The following is a 16,375-nucleotide window of genomic DNA, read 5'->3' as shown; positions in this document are numbered from 1 at the left end:
TATGATCTACTCCGATGGAGGTAGGGGAGGGGAAGCCAGATACTACAAAACAGAGCCTCAGAAGCAAAGATGAGACCAAGGAGGGTGTCCTGGTATGAGGGAGAAGATCCCACTCTGGCTGGATGGCCAGTCTGCGTGGGCAGTAGATGCTCTCACAGTAAGAAGGTGGAAGGGGAGGAGCTAAGGCATATGAAACTTTTTTCTTTTTTTTTTTTTGGCAGAACACAGGTCACCCAGGAGGGCTTGAGGCAACAGAAGGTCCGATTAAAGCAGTTTTGGGGAAGTGGGCCTGAGAGGAGACACTTCAGGAGGCTACTAGATGAAGGTGAGGCGGACTGAAGCAGAAGCACCTAGGGGCAGGGGGACCAGCATTCTCCCTAGAAAGGCCTTGTCCCTCAACTTTTTCATTTTCATGACATTTTGAGCCAATCTACATCGGTTTCCATAGCCTCCGGCCTCCTTTTGGCATGTTTACTGACTTATTTCACACTTCAGTTCTGCAAGAGATAGCTCATTCATTCATTCCAGAAGTGCTTGTGAAGCCCCCATGTCAAAGGGAAAATCAATCTGCACAACTTGGTGGCTAGTTAGAAAGGGAAAGAGGCTGAAGATGCTGCTGATGATCCAGCAAAGCTAATCCTCACCAGAATCCCCAATTTCCCCACCTCTCAAGCCTGGTGGAGGACAAGTCTCCACACATCAGCCAGCTCCTCAGGCCACTGCTTCCACTTCTCACCCCCACACCCCACCATCCTTGCTGAAAAGGCCAGTCCCCCACCAGCAAATGGCAAAAAGGCTCCCTTTTCTTCTGAAGAAGCAGGGCAGGGAAACTGAAGACATGGCAAGGCCTTTGACTCTACAAGCAAAACTTGGGAGAATGTGGCAGAAGAGCCCCGTGGTAGAAAGAAGGCTCAGTAGCAAAGTTGGGGACAGTGAAAGAAAAAGCTCTGAAGATGTGTTAATGTAGCCAATATTTACTGAATATTGTTGATGTATACGGCAGACTCTGCAGAGAACACAAGTAGGGTGACATCATTTGTGCTTTTAAATAATAAAGGTAAGGGAGAAGAAACGGAAGAAGTAAAGTTAGAAATAGAAACAGAAAAAGAAGAAACACTGAGCCCTGAGACATGAAGCATCCTGGCCAAAGTCAGGGATTGGGAAAAGGATGGAGGGAAAACCTCCTAATAAGCCATGGTTTTTCGGTAGTCACGTATGGATATGAAAACTGGACCATAAAGAAGGCTGACCACCAAAGAATTGATGCTTTTGAACTGTGGTGTTGGGAGAAGACTCTTGAGAGTCCCTTGGACTGCAAGGAGATCACACCAGTCAATCCTAAAGGAAATCAATCCTGAATATTTATCGGAAGGACTGATGCTGAAGTTGAAGCTCCACTACTTTGGCCACCTGATGCAAAGAGCCAACTCATTAGAAAAGACTGATGCTGGGAAAGATTGAAGGTAGGAGGAGAAGGGGACGACAGAGGATGAGGTGGTTGGAGGGCATCACCGACTCAATGGACATGAGTTTGAGCAAGCTGCAGGACATGGTGAAGGACAGGAAAGCCTGGCATGCTGCAGTCCATGGGGTCGAAAAAAGTCGGAGACAACTGAGTGGCTGAACAACAACACCTTCCGTGAGTCTACCCTGTACTCAAACACGAGACCTCAAATGTTTCAGGCCACCACTTGCCCAAGGAAACGTAGCCCAGAGGTGTTCCCATGCCACTGGGCCATTGACTGCACTCCACAAACATCTTTTGAGCGCTGAAGTGCTAGGCACTTAGGCTACTGAACTCTGCTGAGAAGAATGAGAGTTGATTGTCACCTAAGGTGGTTGATTTGATAGTATCTCTGATGCCTTAGAAACTTTAATCAAACTCACTGAGTGCCACTGAGGCTTGTGGGGAGAGAAAACTAGAAGTGAAGGGGAGAAATTCTGCACATTCTCAAACCAGAGGGGATAATCATTTTATTCTCACTGGGCTTTGGTAAGAGGTAAATAACGAAACACTGTGAGGCTCCATAGGACAGGGTAGAAGACCAAGCAGGCATCTCATAAAATCATCTGAACATTATGTTTTCTCACTCAATTCTGGCCTGACTGGCTCTCATTACTGAACTTACCAGTTTTCTGTTGAAATTGTTGCCTGGCGAGGTTGTAGACATTCAGTCAGACTGCTTAGTGTTGGGGTCCTCACCAGTATCACCCGAGGAGCCCATGGGCACCTCTAAGAAGTAATCACCGTCATGGGGATTTAAGTTGGTGCAGCCACTATGAAAAAAAGAGTGTGGAGATTCCTCAAAAAACTAAAAATAGAACTTCATATGCCCCAGAAATCCCACTCTGGACATATATCTGGACTAAACAATAATTTAAAAAGACAGCCCTTGCAGCAAGGCCATTGGTGCTGCTGCCGCCCTGGTGTTTTTGAATCAGGAGAGTCGGGTCTGGGTTGGGGGGTGGGGGGAGGGGAGGGTCGACGGGCGGTCTCTGAGTCCTGGTCCAGTCACTACGGATTGTTTTTTCTTTGGCTGTGAGCTCTCGGGCCACACCTGCTCTTTCAGCTTCAAGGCAGAAGAGGATGGTACAGAGCTCCTGCTGGCTTTGACCATGCTCTGCCTCACTGAGAGAATAATGTGGTAGAAGCCATAGTGCAGAACCATGACCACGAGGAGATCAAAGTCCCTGTGGCCAACCTCAAGTCGTCCTGCCAACCTATGTTCAGTGTGGATGACTTCCAGCTCCAACCACCCATAACCTTCTGCCTGATGTCAGGTTCTGGCCCCATGTGGATCACTGGGCGGCACCAGACTGTCACTACAAGCAATGATCTTCCTAAAGAAGAGAGCAAAGAGAAGGGGAGTGAGGAGGAGGCAGCTGAGTTATGCCCCATCCTGCCTGCTGTGAAGCAGAGGGGCAGGCTCTAACCCTCTCTGGTGAGCTAGCTGCCGGCCACATGCACCACACACCACGTTCCTGTACAAGTTTCAAGAACTGTGTGACTTCTCCATTGAAGAGGATGGCTGGTGGTGGGGTGGGGTGGGGTGGGTGCGGCCTTGGTCTGGTGCTAGAAGACAGGGGGTCCCATTCTCCATAGGGCCTTGGTATTCTAATCATGTACCTCACCCGGGCTTCCCTTTTCTCCAGGAATGGGAGGAACTCTGAACTTCTAGCATCTCTCTCTTCACTTGCCTATGAGGTCAGAGGTCAGCATCTAAAGCTCAGGACTACACATTTTTAACATTTGTTACATTTTTGGATAAAGGTTGAAGTAAAGTGCGGAGTTTTTTTTGCAAAAAACAAAACAAACAAAAACACACACGTTTCTAGGCTCACAGCAGCACTAGTCACAATAGCCAAAGCATTGAAAAAACCAAAATATCCATCACAGGATAGATGAATAAAGAAGATTTCATAAATATATATACATATATATACATACACACACACACACACACACACACACAATGGAATACTACTTGGCCATAAAAAAGAATGGAATTAAATCATTTGCAGCAATATAGGTACAACTAGAGATTATCATACTAAGTAAAGTCAGGGAGAGAAAAACAAATATTATATGATGTCACTTAGATATGGAATCTAAAATATGACATAAATGAATTTATCTATGAAACAATCACAAAAATAGAGAATAGACTTGGTTGCCAAGGAGGAGGAGGGGAGGGACAGGGATGGACTGGGAGTTCGGGATTAGCAGATACAAACTGTTACATTCAAAATGGATAAACAAGATCCTACTGTACAGCACAAGGAACTATAGCCAATCTCCTGGGATAAACCAAAATGGAAAAAGAATATTTTAAAAAGTAATGTATGTATGTGAATAACTGAGTGATTTAGCTGTACAGCAGAAATTAACACACCACTGTAAACCAACTACACTTCAATTTAAAAAAAGATGGAAAGAGAGAAAAGAAGTAGTCACCATCAGATCTGTTTAGAAGCCATCCAAGAGGGAGGCTAGGGCAGACCAACATATATTATTGATTGTGAGTGACATAAACTGGGTCTAGCTAATTTAAGCAAGAAAAGAAACCTATCAAAAGGATACCAGGAAGCTTAGAAAATCAGTAAAAGGTCTAGAGACTCGGACTTCGGAAATGGTAGAGACAGGGGCTCGGAAACGGAGGATGTCACTGATCATACTACAACAGTCTGATTAGACACTGCCTGAGCAGCCGCCACTATCACAGTGGACACAGCAGCGACTGGCCAGTTGCTTCACTGCCTCCCTAAATGGTTAATGCCATTGCATTGGGTCCAATGCTGCTGCTGAGAAGGGTTTATAATCCACCCTAAATTTCCACTCACCTCTTGAGGAGCCTCAGCTGCCAGGGACAGGGAGGAGGATGCGACCACTTCAGCTTCTGTAGTTGGAAACAGGTCCTTTATTCCAACAAGCAGGAAGCAGGATTCAGATGCTAGGCATAAAAAGGAGATAACACTAAGGGTGAGGGGTGTGACCAAACTTCACTCCCAAGTGACTGTGGAAACCCATACTTCAAGAACCTTTGAAGGCAAGTGTCTAACAGGCTTCTCAAACTGTTCTGGCCCACTGTGTGACATTCCAAAGGTGGTGCTGCTGTGCTGCGCTAAGTCGCTTCAGTCGCGTCGCGTCTGACTCTTCGCAACCCCAAGGACTATAGCCCGCCAGGCTCCTCCGTTCACGGGACTCTCCAGGCAAGAATACTGGAGTGGGCTGTTGTGCCCTCCTCCAGAGGATCTTCCCAACCCAGGGATTGAACCCACATCTCTGAAGTCTCCTGCATTGGCAGACAGGTTCTTTACCACCAGTCCCACCTGGGAAGCCCCCAGTGGTGGTAACACCAAATGGAAATAAGGTTAGTCAGATGGGACAGGTAAATGATATGCCTGGCTGCAAATATTTTTTTTTAAAAATTTCATTGACTTAAACAAATAGTGATTTTATTTTTCTAATGTAACAAAAGTTTTTTGGAACCAGGTGATTCCTAGAAATTGTTGTGTCCCAGAGACATCAGGATTAAGTCTCTCTCTGCTAGTCTCTCAGACTTTTCCTCATGGTCAAAGATGGCTGCTATGGTTCTGGATATTGTATCCAAGCCCATGGAAGGAAGGAAGGAGAAAGAAAGGAAAGGGAAGGGTCACAACAACTGCATCATTTCCTTTGATCAAGAAAACAATGTTTTCCAAAGCTCCCCCTCCTACTTTGCCACTGCCTTACTTTTACTTGTGCGTCATTTGCCCAGACTGCGTCACATGACCATCCCTGGCTGTAAGAATCATCAGACAAAATGGAAACAAGATTGTCATGATTGGCTCCCACCAATTTTGCACCACTGCCTAGCCCAGGCACACTGCTACAATGTTAAGCTGAGGAAGAAGGAAGGAGGTGGATATTAGATAACTAAATTCTGGTATCAGATTTGGGCATTTTAGGATCAGAAGTTGGACACATGAGCACAGAGAACAAGGGCCTTCCAGGAATAGAGGACAGAGGAGCTGAAAAACACAGAGCATGCAGAGAGAACATCAGACTTGACTGGGGTGTAGACAGCTGTACTTTTGATAATCTATCCTACAGAAGTAAAATAATGGATTTCAAGGATATAGACACAAAAAATATATTAGAGGAAAATTCTGTTAACAACCTACATGACCATCAGCAGGGAAGTGGCTGATTAAGTGAGGTATATCCACTCTGTGGAATACAGGGGGTCCTTGACTTCAATAGTTTGACTTAAGATTTTTTTCAACTTTACAGTGGTATGAAAGTGACAGGCAAACAGTAGAAACTATACTTTGAATTTTCAGTTTTGATTTTTTCCCGGGCTACTGATATGCACTATGATAGCTTCCTGATGCTGAATAGCAGCAGTGAGCTGCCACTCCCAGTCAGCCCCACGATCACAACGGGAAACACCTGATACAACTGTTCTGTACCTGTACAACCTTTCTTTCTTTCCACTTTCAGTACAGAATTCAATAAATTACATGAGATGCTCAACACTCTATTATAAAATAGACCTGTATTAGGTGATTTTGCCCAACTGTAGACTTACGAAAGTCTTCTGAGCATGTTTAAGGTAGGCTAGGCTGAACTATGTTGATAGATTGTAGTTGGTAATCTACCAACTACTAGGTTGGTAGATTAAGATACATTAAATGCATTTTCAACTGGATGATATGTTCAACTTTACCAGCTGAACTACCCAGAAAGCTAGGATGGGTTTATCAGCTAACTCCATCATAAGTCAAAGATTTGTACTATGCAGCTAAAAAAAGGAATAAATTAGCTCTCTATCTATAGACTCATTTTTTACTGAGAAAGAATGAACAAATTGCAGACAACTCTAGTATAATCATTTTTGTATAAACAAGCAATAACATAAGAGCCCCATACATTTGAGTGTAATTTATATGAGCGTGCTGAGCATGGTGCAGGGACAGAAGTTACACCCCAGGCTGTTAACACTGCATATCTCAGGAGACAGAGTGGGAAATGGAGAGGAGACGGGTGAGATCATGTTTTTCTTTACGTATCTTTGAGAGCTTTGCTGGTTGAAGTGAACATAGATTTCGTTTATAACTTTGAAATGCAACTTAATCAAAGCTGTTTAAAAGAAGTTTAGAACTAAATTACAAAGTGTCAAGTGTTACATGTGGACAGTGGAGAGTCACTGAAGATTTGGGGGCAAAGGAATGATGGGAGCAAGAAAATTAAGCTGGTAGGATGATGTATAATATATTAGGGGCAAGAGAGGCCAAGGATACACAGAATTAGAAGGTTTGTGCTGTAGCAGCTCAGCCAGAAGATAATAATGGACTAATAATACAGGGCTAATAACACATAGCAATAATATGTGAAATGAGAAAAAGAAGGAGCCCAGGCTACAGCCTTAGGACATACATGCATGGAGGGTGGGAGCAGCAGTGATGGGGGAGGAATGTCTCCATTAAACTGTGTCACCCAACACATCATGCACTTTGAAAACCAAAATAAATAACTAGAAAACCATACATATTGGTATATTTTCTTCCCCAACCTCCTTGATCATTGACTTGTTTATATTTACAATATAAAGACTCAGAATAGTCATTATTTTTCCATAAGTTTGTGCTATCTCCATTATTAAACTGAAAAAACACCCTGAGATATGAGACAACAAAGAATGCTTACTGGTAACCCCCAAAAGTGAAGTGAATCCCCAAAGTTATCGTTCATTCAGCACAGCTGATGGTACAAATTAGTGCCTTTTTCTTCATTCATTTCTTGAAAGGACAGCTCCAGTCCCTGCCCGGTCAAGTTACCATCCAGTGAAGAGGAGAGCCTCTCATCAGAAAATCCCATGTGGTAAGTGCAGTGAGCCAGGTGAAGAGGCGGGCAGAAGTTCACTCTAGATGGAAGAGAAAGCCTTAGCAAGGTCCTGAGGTGAGATGCTGTATGGCACCTCTGAGTAACCAAAATGCAGCCACGGGTGGCAAAAACTCAGAATGAGGGGCAGTAGGAGACAGGAGAAACCTAGTCTGCCTTTTAAAACAATTCTTAAAGATCACTCTGGCTGCTGAAGAGCTAGAAGAGAAACAAGCAGGGGAGCTCAAAGGTCCAGTTTCCCCATCAGACTGGGAGCTGTCCAGGAGTTGAGCTGAGCCCACTTTATTTATTCCTTTCTCCTCCTCTGGGTGGGCCCCTCCTGCTCAGCAAGGCCTCAGATGCAGGTGGATGCAGTTAACAACACAGCACACACTCCCCCACAAGGTAACTAAGCCCAGCAAGATTCCTCTAGGGTGATGAGTTGAGTTGCTGGGGGTCTGATGGAAAGAAGGGATGAGGATACAGATGAGACGCCCCGAGGCAAGGCCAATTTCTTCTCTCCATGCCTCAATTTCTTTATCTATAAAACAGGCCATTCATGGTACTTACCTCAGAGTTAATGTTAATTAGTGTCCGATAGAAAACAAACGTTCTAACAGAGTTAGCTTTTGTTTTTAACCTTCCTGAAAGACAGATGGGACCCTATGGGCACGAAAATGTTTTCCCTGCTGTCTGAGGTATGACTGGTTTCAGATACCAGAGAATGTTCGAGAACCCCTGACCCAGTCAGGTCTTGGGACTACCAAAAGACCAAAGTTTGACAAAGTTTTACCTGAGAGTTTGGGCCAGGGTATGTGCTTGTAGTCCTTTGATTTAAAAATGCTTAGATACAACCTTAGGCAGGGGAAAGGACCTGTCCACTGTCCTGTGAGTCTCGGGTTGTGCGCCAAGGCGCTGGATCGCGCCGCGACAACCGCTGCCCAGCCGGCGGGGGTGGACCCGGGTGAGCCGGGGGCGGGCCGGCGACGCGGAGGGGTGGGACCGGCACTGCAGCCCGCGGCCCCGCCCCCGGCGGAAGTGCTGCTGGGCCCGCCCCGCCCACCGGAGGCTGATTCCCCTCGCCCTTCCCCCGACCCGCTCTGCCCAGCGCAGTTCGGCTCCTAGGGCGTGTAGGGCCGGGGCCCCACCACCAGTCCGAAGAGGAGGCCCCCGGGGCTGTGTATCTGGCTGTCCCGGGTGGTACGTTCTGTCCCTCTCACTGCCCCGCCCTCCCTTCCATTCCTGCGTTACCGGCGCGGCCGCAGGCGCCGCGGGGAACCGCACAGGTAAAGACCCGGCTAGCGAGGGCTCAGGTGTGGGTCCCTCCCAGGCTGGACGGGCAGGGGAGAGCTGACAGCACGTGCCCAGCTTTTTTTTTTTTTTTTTAATCAGAGTGATTGTATTGATTGTGGGGCTCGGGGAGGGCGGACGCAGACCCCAGGAGCCCTACACAGCACCGGGGTGACAGAGGGGGCGGGACTGAAGCCCCCAGAGCTTGGGGGCCGTATCATTCGTGTCCCCGCGTCCTGCGCAGGCTCTGTTGTGTCTCAGAAGTGATGAGCTGGTTGGGTGGGGGCGGGTCGAGGCCGCGGCACAGGACGGTTATTCCCCCACCCGCTCCCCGAGGTGACTGGGGTCTGACAGTCGCCCCGCTCGGGCGCGCAGTCTCAGGTTTGCGGAATGAAAACCAATAAAAACTGAAGCAATGGCAACGAACATGAAACACTTTGGTTGTTATTATTTGCGTTTGTTAAAAGTATTTTTTTAAAACTTGCTTCTTGGAAAAGGTGGCTAGGATCAGAGCCTCGGAGACGGACTCAAAATGCCCCCTGGGCTCCCGGCAGGGGGAGGGATCCCAAGCCGGGCAAACTTCCCCGAGCTGCTGTGAGGGATCCAGCGGCGGTGGGGGAGCCCCCCAGGGCGCTGGGCTTCCGGATACGGCTTTCCTCTGCGCCTCATTGTCCGCACTTTAGGGCGATGGTGTGCACCCCCCATCCATTCGCTTCGCCCCGGTTCACCACCCCCACGCCCCGGGGGCCGCGCCTCCTCCCCTCCCCTGAGCTCTCCCCGGCGCTTTAAATAATGATATTTGCATGCAGGGAGCGATTCATAAATATGTCAGGGCCGGTGAAATATAGGCAACATTTCAAACTTTCTATTTAAAAAACATGAATTATGGCCGCGGAAAATGTGTTCCCATTTAAAGGCGATACGAAGTATTTGGTGTCTCGTCCCCGGGCCCATCCATCACGCAGACAATAAAGAGAGTTTTTCGCCCTGACACCCGCGATTTATGGGCGCCCTTCTCTGCCCTCATCACTCACCCGCCGCGGCCGGCCGGGCGACAGGCCCCGCGGAGAGACCGGCGGCCGCCCCCTCTCCCCCCGCGCGCGCAGTTTGCGCCCTCGTCAGCCCCCCAAGACTACCTCTCCCCAGGGGAAGCGCTGCTCTGGGAGGTCCACAGTTGATGGTCTGGGCAGCCAAGTGGGCAGCCCAGTGGGAGACAGAACCACACTCATCCTCTCATCTCCGCGCAAGCCTATCTCAAGGCTGGGATGAGCGGGCAGACGAGCGGCCTTGCGGGCTGGCTCTGCCTCCGGGCCTCGCCCGCCAACCGCGGCAGCGCGGGGGGAAGTTTGCAATGCAGGCAGCAGGAGGTTATTTACGTGCGGTTTCGAGGTGAGGGGAAAGCGCTGGGCAGGGGACTATCCAGGGGGGCTCATTCTGCCCGGGAGAAGGCGAGTTGGTCCCAAGCTTTCTTGAGCCCCGCTGGGCGGACGCTTGTGGGCAAAGCTTTCGGCAACTTTTACAAAGTCGCCTTCTCCCTGGTGCGATTCCCCTAAACGCATCCTGAGCGTCCGCGGCACCTTGGAAACTATTTCTTTCGGGGCAGGGCCCGAGAAGTTGGCGAGAAATAAGGAAAGGGAGGCGCCTTCCTTCGCGTTTCGCCGGGGACCAAGCTTGGCCACCAGGTACCCTCTTTGCCCACCTCCCCACTTTGCGCTCGGACACACCCCTAAAGCGCGCTGTCGTCTCAAAGCGACCACCGAATCTCTGCTGCAAACTTGCTTTGAAGAAAGTTCGAGCTCCGTCTGCTGTGGAATTTGCTTTCAATTTTCGCCCCGGGCGGACTCGGCCCCGGCGGGTTTCCGAAGCACCGGCAGAAGGTGGGGGCTGCCGGGCACTGCCCACCGGGAGAGACTGCTAAGGCCGAGGTCGCTGATAGTCCAGCCTCCCTCGGAGGCCAGACCTGCAGCCTTCTGGGCACGAGGAGCCACCTCGCGTCCTGAGCTGGGCGGATGGGGCGTCTCCACACCCGGGAACCGGGAGCCGTTTCCTGCTGGATGCCTGAGAGCTGGATTTATTCTGATAGACGCAGCGCACCCGCAGCCAGAGAAATTACGTCGATTCTAAAAATGACAAGGTTGAATTTATTAGATTAAGATTCATCTGTAAGTGCAGGGTGATGAAAATTATACAAACAGCTCCAAGTCCAGTGTGAACTGCAGGATTGCTTCCGGCTTCAAGGGCATGTAACATAACATCTGAATATTTAGATATGTAGAGGGATATAAAATAGTATTAAATTCTCGGTGTGTGCACATATAGTTGAATTGGGAAAATTCTGGAGCAAGTGTCATTTTACAGCCTCTGCTTGGGTGTAATCTGGACTCGAGATAGCGCTTACGTCCAAATAACCACCCAGTGAATATATTCTACAGACAGAGCGAGTTCCGCATCGTCGAGGTGTGCCGCGGTATGTGTACCTCTTTATTTAAATATCTGCGGCGTGGCAGAAGTGATATAAATACATTTTTAAAAAGCAGGCGCGCAGATAATTGAGCCACTGCACGGATACAATATTTCTAGGTAAGGAAATAAATATTACTACTAGGTTGGCTGTGGAAAGTGTGCACAAATGGGGGGGGGGGGGCTTTCGGGAACCCGTGGTAGGGGCCACAGGTTCTGCAGCTACGGGCGCTCAGCAAGCTGAGGTGGGCTCTATTGGGATACCCGCTGCCTCGGACCTTGGGGCGACTACTGGGAGAGTCTCCGCCGGAACAGGCAACAATGCCGCACCTTGGGGGTTCTCCCAGATAACGCGTGAAGATTCCGAAGCACTGAAGCCAGCACTCCCGGTACCAGGGCCTCAGGTCCTGCGGGCAGCTCCTCCCCCTCGGACACTTCAAGCACACCTTAATTCTGGCTCCACCAGGCTCGAACAGTGCGCATTTAGGCCTATCGGTTTGGAGTAAAAGCGAAGAATAGGGCGAGTCTCGCTTGGTTCCGAAGCACCTCAAAACTCGAAGTCAGAGGCCAAACGGAAGAAGGCCAAGATTTCACACCCTTACGGAATCCAAGCCGCGCCCGGCCCTTGAAAGGCCAGCTGAGGCTATAGAAGCAGTTATCTGGGCGTATTTACTTATGAAATGTTAGGCACCCCCTCACATACTCAGTACAGAGGCCCAGATGCCCCATAGGTCTCCCCTGCATGTTTGCAAAGCCCAAGCAACGCCACCAGCTAGGTCAGAGACATTGCAGCTGTTAAATTCCAACACCAAATGCTAATTCCAGAATAGGGAGCTTGCCACCCTCCACCCATCTCACCACCTGGTCTTTTTTTTTTTTTTTTTTTCCCTCACCCCTCCAAATACACCCAACCCTTAAACAGGCGCAGAGCTTCTGACAATCCCTGCTTGAGGAGAAATTAGAAGGACTTGGTACTGAATTCCTGGGAATTGCACACACTCCTGAGGCAACCCTGCCGCAGAGAAGTAACCCGGGCCCTGAGAATGCCCTGCTTCAGAGAGTGTGGTTGCGCTGAAGTGGTATATACCGTATACTGAGAGGAGGGAGAGAGAACAGGAGACATTCCCTGGCTAGTAGAACAAGTACAAATGAAGAGGGGGAAAGGAAGAAAAGGCTGAGAGCCAAGAAAGAGGCAAAAGAGGAAACAAAAAAGACAAGGGGGTGGGGGAAGAATCAGAGGAGGTGAGCCAAGAAGGAGTGCAGGCCTTGGTGAGGCCCAGGGACCAGGCCAGGCGCTGGCAACGGCAAGCCTGGTACCTCCCTGGCCCCAGAGGAGGCTAGTGCCGCCGAGGACCGTCCCCCACCAGCCCAGCGAATCTCGGCTCGGCTCCCAGTCCGGAGGGGCGGGCCTGGGTCCAGTGGCCTCCGCGCGCCCTTTCTCTCCCCACTCCCGGGGGACCACGAGGCGGGGCGGGACGGGGAACAGGGGGTGCCCCAAGGGGCGCGCGCCAGTCCAGGACTGTTTGGACGCTCTGGGCCAGGCTTTCCAGCTCGCCGGGCCTGACCTGTCAGGCGGATTATCTTCGAGGGAGATTAATAGGGGAGGCGGGCTGCAATAATAATCGTTTTGTTTGATGTGACAACTCTGATAGGCGTTGATTTACTTACAAACTGATAGGCTTTTAATTGAGCGCCTCCGCCGAGCCCGAGATGAAAGGGAAGCGGCGGTGAAAGGCGGCCCGCCTGCCCTCCGGCCTCAATACTGATTAGCCATCTCGACAGTGAATAGTTCAAGGCATTTTCAAACTTTTTTCCTCAGCTCTCTCTCTTTCCTTCTCCTCCCACCCCCTCCTCAAATATCTGCCAAGCCCACTCCTTTTTTAGAGAAAACAAATCATTTCCATTGTGTGCAAATAAAATCCACAGGACATCCACGCCAATCGCCGCTGGGGGTTGGAGGCATTAGGCCCAGCGCGGAGTCATTAATAACTCCCCTTACCCCCACGGCCTCACGGCCTTCGGGCATTTGACCTCCCCTTGGAGGTGCGCAGGTTCGGCTGCTGCAGCCTCCCGAAAACCCTGGGAGTGCAGACCCCCAGGCGCCCCCGTGCGCTCGGACCTTCGGAGTTCGATTTTTCGAAGAGCGAATGCGCGAAGACCAAGACCCGCGCGCGCGCGCTGCATCTTGCAGATCTGAGAGCATGTGCGACCACACCGTGGCACGCCTATTCCAAGGGACACAGGGGCCACTCTCTGGTTCCCCCAGCTGCCGGGGGTAAAAAGAAAGCTGCTGCAATTCCAGGAGAGGGAAAGGACTGAGTCTGGAGACGGCTGGCTGGAGAGCTGGGGGGAGGGGGGAAGGGAGGTTCCCCCGCGGTCACCTCACCTCCATCTCTGGACGCCGCCCCCAGCATTCTGTGTCCGGGCCTCGCCGAGAGGCTGCGGCGACGCGGGGCCCATGGCTGGGCTCGCGGGGCTGGGAGATCTGGGCGACATTTCGACAACCACTAACCCAGTGACTCAGACACTAACAGAGCAGCAGGATACAGGCACCCTCAAAAGCTCTGCTCTGCAGACACAGAACCGTCCGGTTGTCAGAAACCGGCACCTGGGACTCGCTCCCCAAAGGTTATTTCAGACAGCCTTCACAACTTCGCGTGTGGCCGCGCCACAGTCTCATGGACTCACCTTCCTCCGTTGTCGCACCGGCAGACTCTCCAAAGCCCCTTGAACGGAGGTGTGTTCTTACACCTAAACACATACACCGACAAACTCCTTTTATACACACCGCCTCACTCCCCGCTTCTCCCAAGTATCTTTAGTCAAGTTACCATCTCATGAAGTTTACCAATCTAAAGAATCAAGGGATAAAATTAAAACGCAAAAAAAGAATGCCTACGAGAAATTCTAAAACTCACCCCTAGAAAGTTCTCGGTACCTGTGCGGAGTGGGAGACAGAGACAGAAATGAGGGAGGGAGGGATGGGGTGGTGAGAGTGGAGACCGCGAGCACGCCAAGGGCAGGTCCCAGACCCGACTTCGGCGCCGACGGGGCACCGACCCGGTGAGCGAGGGTGGAAACCGGGTCTCAAGGCCCGGCCCCCCCCCCGCCCCCCCGCGCGGGTACAGACTGGCTCCCGGCTCCCCAGCGCTCCCAGCCCCACCATTTATCAAAGGACTTGACAACAAAAGAAGAGCCGGGGCGGAAAGGGGGGGTGGGGAGGGGAGAGTCAAAGTCTTCCAAGTCCTTCCGAGGAAAGGGATGTACCCTTCTCTCGCCCCCTTCCAGTTTCTGCGAGTTTCTGGAGGTCACCCCACCCCCTCGAATTCGCTCCGGACGCTACCAAAGCCCTGAAAACTCACACAGAGGCACAGGCATTCACACACACTTCTGCACTCAGATCCAGGTACACGGAGGCACGCAGAGCGCCTCCCCTCTGCCTTCCCAACAGCCCGAGTGACGGTGCAAATCGAGGGGAACGCGGCGGTCCCGCTCCGCTTCCCTGGAAGAGCCGGTTGTTCCCACAGGCAGCCGCCGCATCCCCTCCCCACCCCACCCACCCTCTCTGTCTTGATTCTTCCCTCTGCTCTCCCCGCGCTGGTCAGTCCTGGCTCGGCATTTCAATAAATTCGAGCGAGCAGCCCAGAGTAACCCTGGCTACCAAGACTGCGGGGATGACAGGGGTGAGGGAGGGCTGGAGAGGGGGCCTGATTGAGCCTGGAACGTATCTGCCCCAAACACACACGCCAGGCCTCTTCTTCGCAGCCTCTCAGCCCTAGCCACGATGGGGGACGGGTGTCAAAGAACTGAGGCGGGGGTACCCCACCTCTGACCTCCAGAACTCAAGGCTACGTTGGTAATGTGGCTCTTAGAAAGAAGCCTCCGAGTTTGGAGTCAGGGCACTAGGGAGGAGGGAGAGAGGGCCAGCTGGCAGCCTGACGACTGCACTCAACGTACCCCGAAGGGACTACCATGGCTTGGGGGGTAAAAAAATCTCCCGTGTTGGACGTCGCCACCGCCTGTCTCGGATACCGAGAGCGCTCGGGACTCTGCGCGTGGCCGCAAAGGAACGGAATCCCCAGAGGTGGAAGGGTGTTATCTCTCTCTCCAGTACCTAGAGGATTGCGCACACCCCAGGCCAGCGCACCCTTCTCAGCGCCCTTGGCGCACCTGCGCACTTTACTCTCACTATTCATTTTCCTGACACTGAGCGCCTCTTTCTCTTCTTTCATTCTTTTTCTTAGAGCCCCCGCCTCTCATCCCAGGAGGCTGCCCCTCTTTCCCCCTCCTTCAGTTCCCCCTCAGTCTCTTCCTTCCTCTGCGTCTCTCTCTCCCTCTCCCTTTTTCCCTTCAAGTCGCACCCGCCTTGTAATCAGCAACAAAAGCTGACATAAATCACCGGCGGATTGACAAGAGCTGACAAATAACTGATTGATTGCGGTCGGGGAACATTGACAATTGATGGAGGGGTGGAGATGCCCAAAGAACTCGGGAGGGGGGGCGCGGGTAGAAGAAGAGAGGATGGTAGAGGAGAGTAAGAATTGGGGGGGGGGGGCGCTGAGTGTGAAACAGAGGAAACATGTGACCCCCCTCCTGCCCCAATCTGCGCATCTCCGGGAGTCACGTGGCCGGGAAGGGCGGGGAACCTAGCTTAGAGCCGAGACTTGCCTCCACCGCCTCCGCTGCCCACCTAGCTTCTGGTTTCTCCGCCGCCGAATCCCGGGAAATCAAAGCGGGCGGGCGGACTTCCTCCAACACTCGCTCCCCACCTTTCCTTACCCAGGCGGCTGCACCGCAGATTTCAATTACTGAGGCAGGGGAGAGAATACTTGGGGGTGCGGACCTCCTTTGCGGCCCTGGAGTTGACAGTGCGGCCGTTGTCCAGACTCCTGCTGGTGCTCCTTCTGAACACCCTCAAACTGTTCCTTGCAAGCACCCTTCTTTTGGTTTCAGTTTATTCTCCAGCTGGGGAAAAGGAAGGACGACCAGGAAGAAAAGATAGGGAGGCGGCAGATAGCAAACGTAGAATAAATGTCCAGCTCGTCCTCCGAGCGAAATCAAGGGAGGGGACACGCAGGGGGAGCGGCGCAGAGGGAGCTGCCCATTAAAACCAGCGCTGAGAGTCCTGGCGGCGGCGGCGGCGGCGGCGCGGGACGCGTCACATCCCCTTGACCCTCCAATCACCTCGGGCTCCCATTTGATTGGAAGGCGGCAAAGGCTTTAATCTCCCCCTCGGTGCAGCTGCTTTTGAAGTGAGTTTCC

The 16,375-nt window shown here is 51.5% G+C and overlaps 1 long non-coding RNA gene and 1 pseudogene across 1 annotated transcript in view; one reads left to right on the top strand and one right to left on the bottom strand.

The window, feature by feature from the left end:
- LOC101907017 (uncharacterized) overlaps positions 1 to 16,370 on the bottom strand; it is a 166,467-nt gene extending 150,097 nt beyond the window's left edge. Inside the window, exons 1-5 of the long non-coding RNA XR_009493293.1 lie at positions 14,476 to 16,370; positions 13,802 to 13,965; positions 9,790 to 11,602; positions 4,342 to 4,451; positions 2,130 to 2,277 (exon numbers count right to left, since the gene is read on the bottom strand). This is a non-coding gene — a long non-coding RNA (uncharacterized lncRNA). The remainder of the gene's footprint in view (positions 1 to 2,129; positions 2,278 to 4,341; positions 4,452 to 9,789; positions 11,603 to 13,801; positions 13,966 to 14,475) is intronic.
- LOC107131935 (nucleoplasmin-3-like) lies at positions 2,482 to 2,933 on the top strand (annotated as a pseudogene).
- Positions 16,371 to 16,375: the final 5 nt, after the last annotated feature.

This window comes from Bos taurus, chromosome 28, assembly GCF_002263795.3.
Source record: "Bos taurus isolate L1 Dominette 01449 registration number 42190680 breed Hereford chromosome 28, ARS-UCD2.0, whole genome shotgun sequence".
Taxonomy (NCBI): domain Eukaryota; kingdom Metazoa; phylum Chordata; class Mammalia; order Artiodactyla; family Bovidae; genus Bos; species Bos taurus.
Note: the sequence above shows the minus strand (reverse complement) of the source record. Positions and strands in the feature narration are given on the sequence as shown.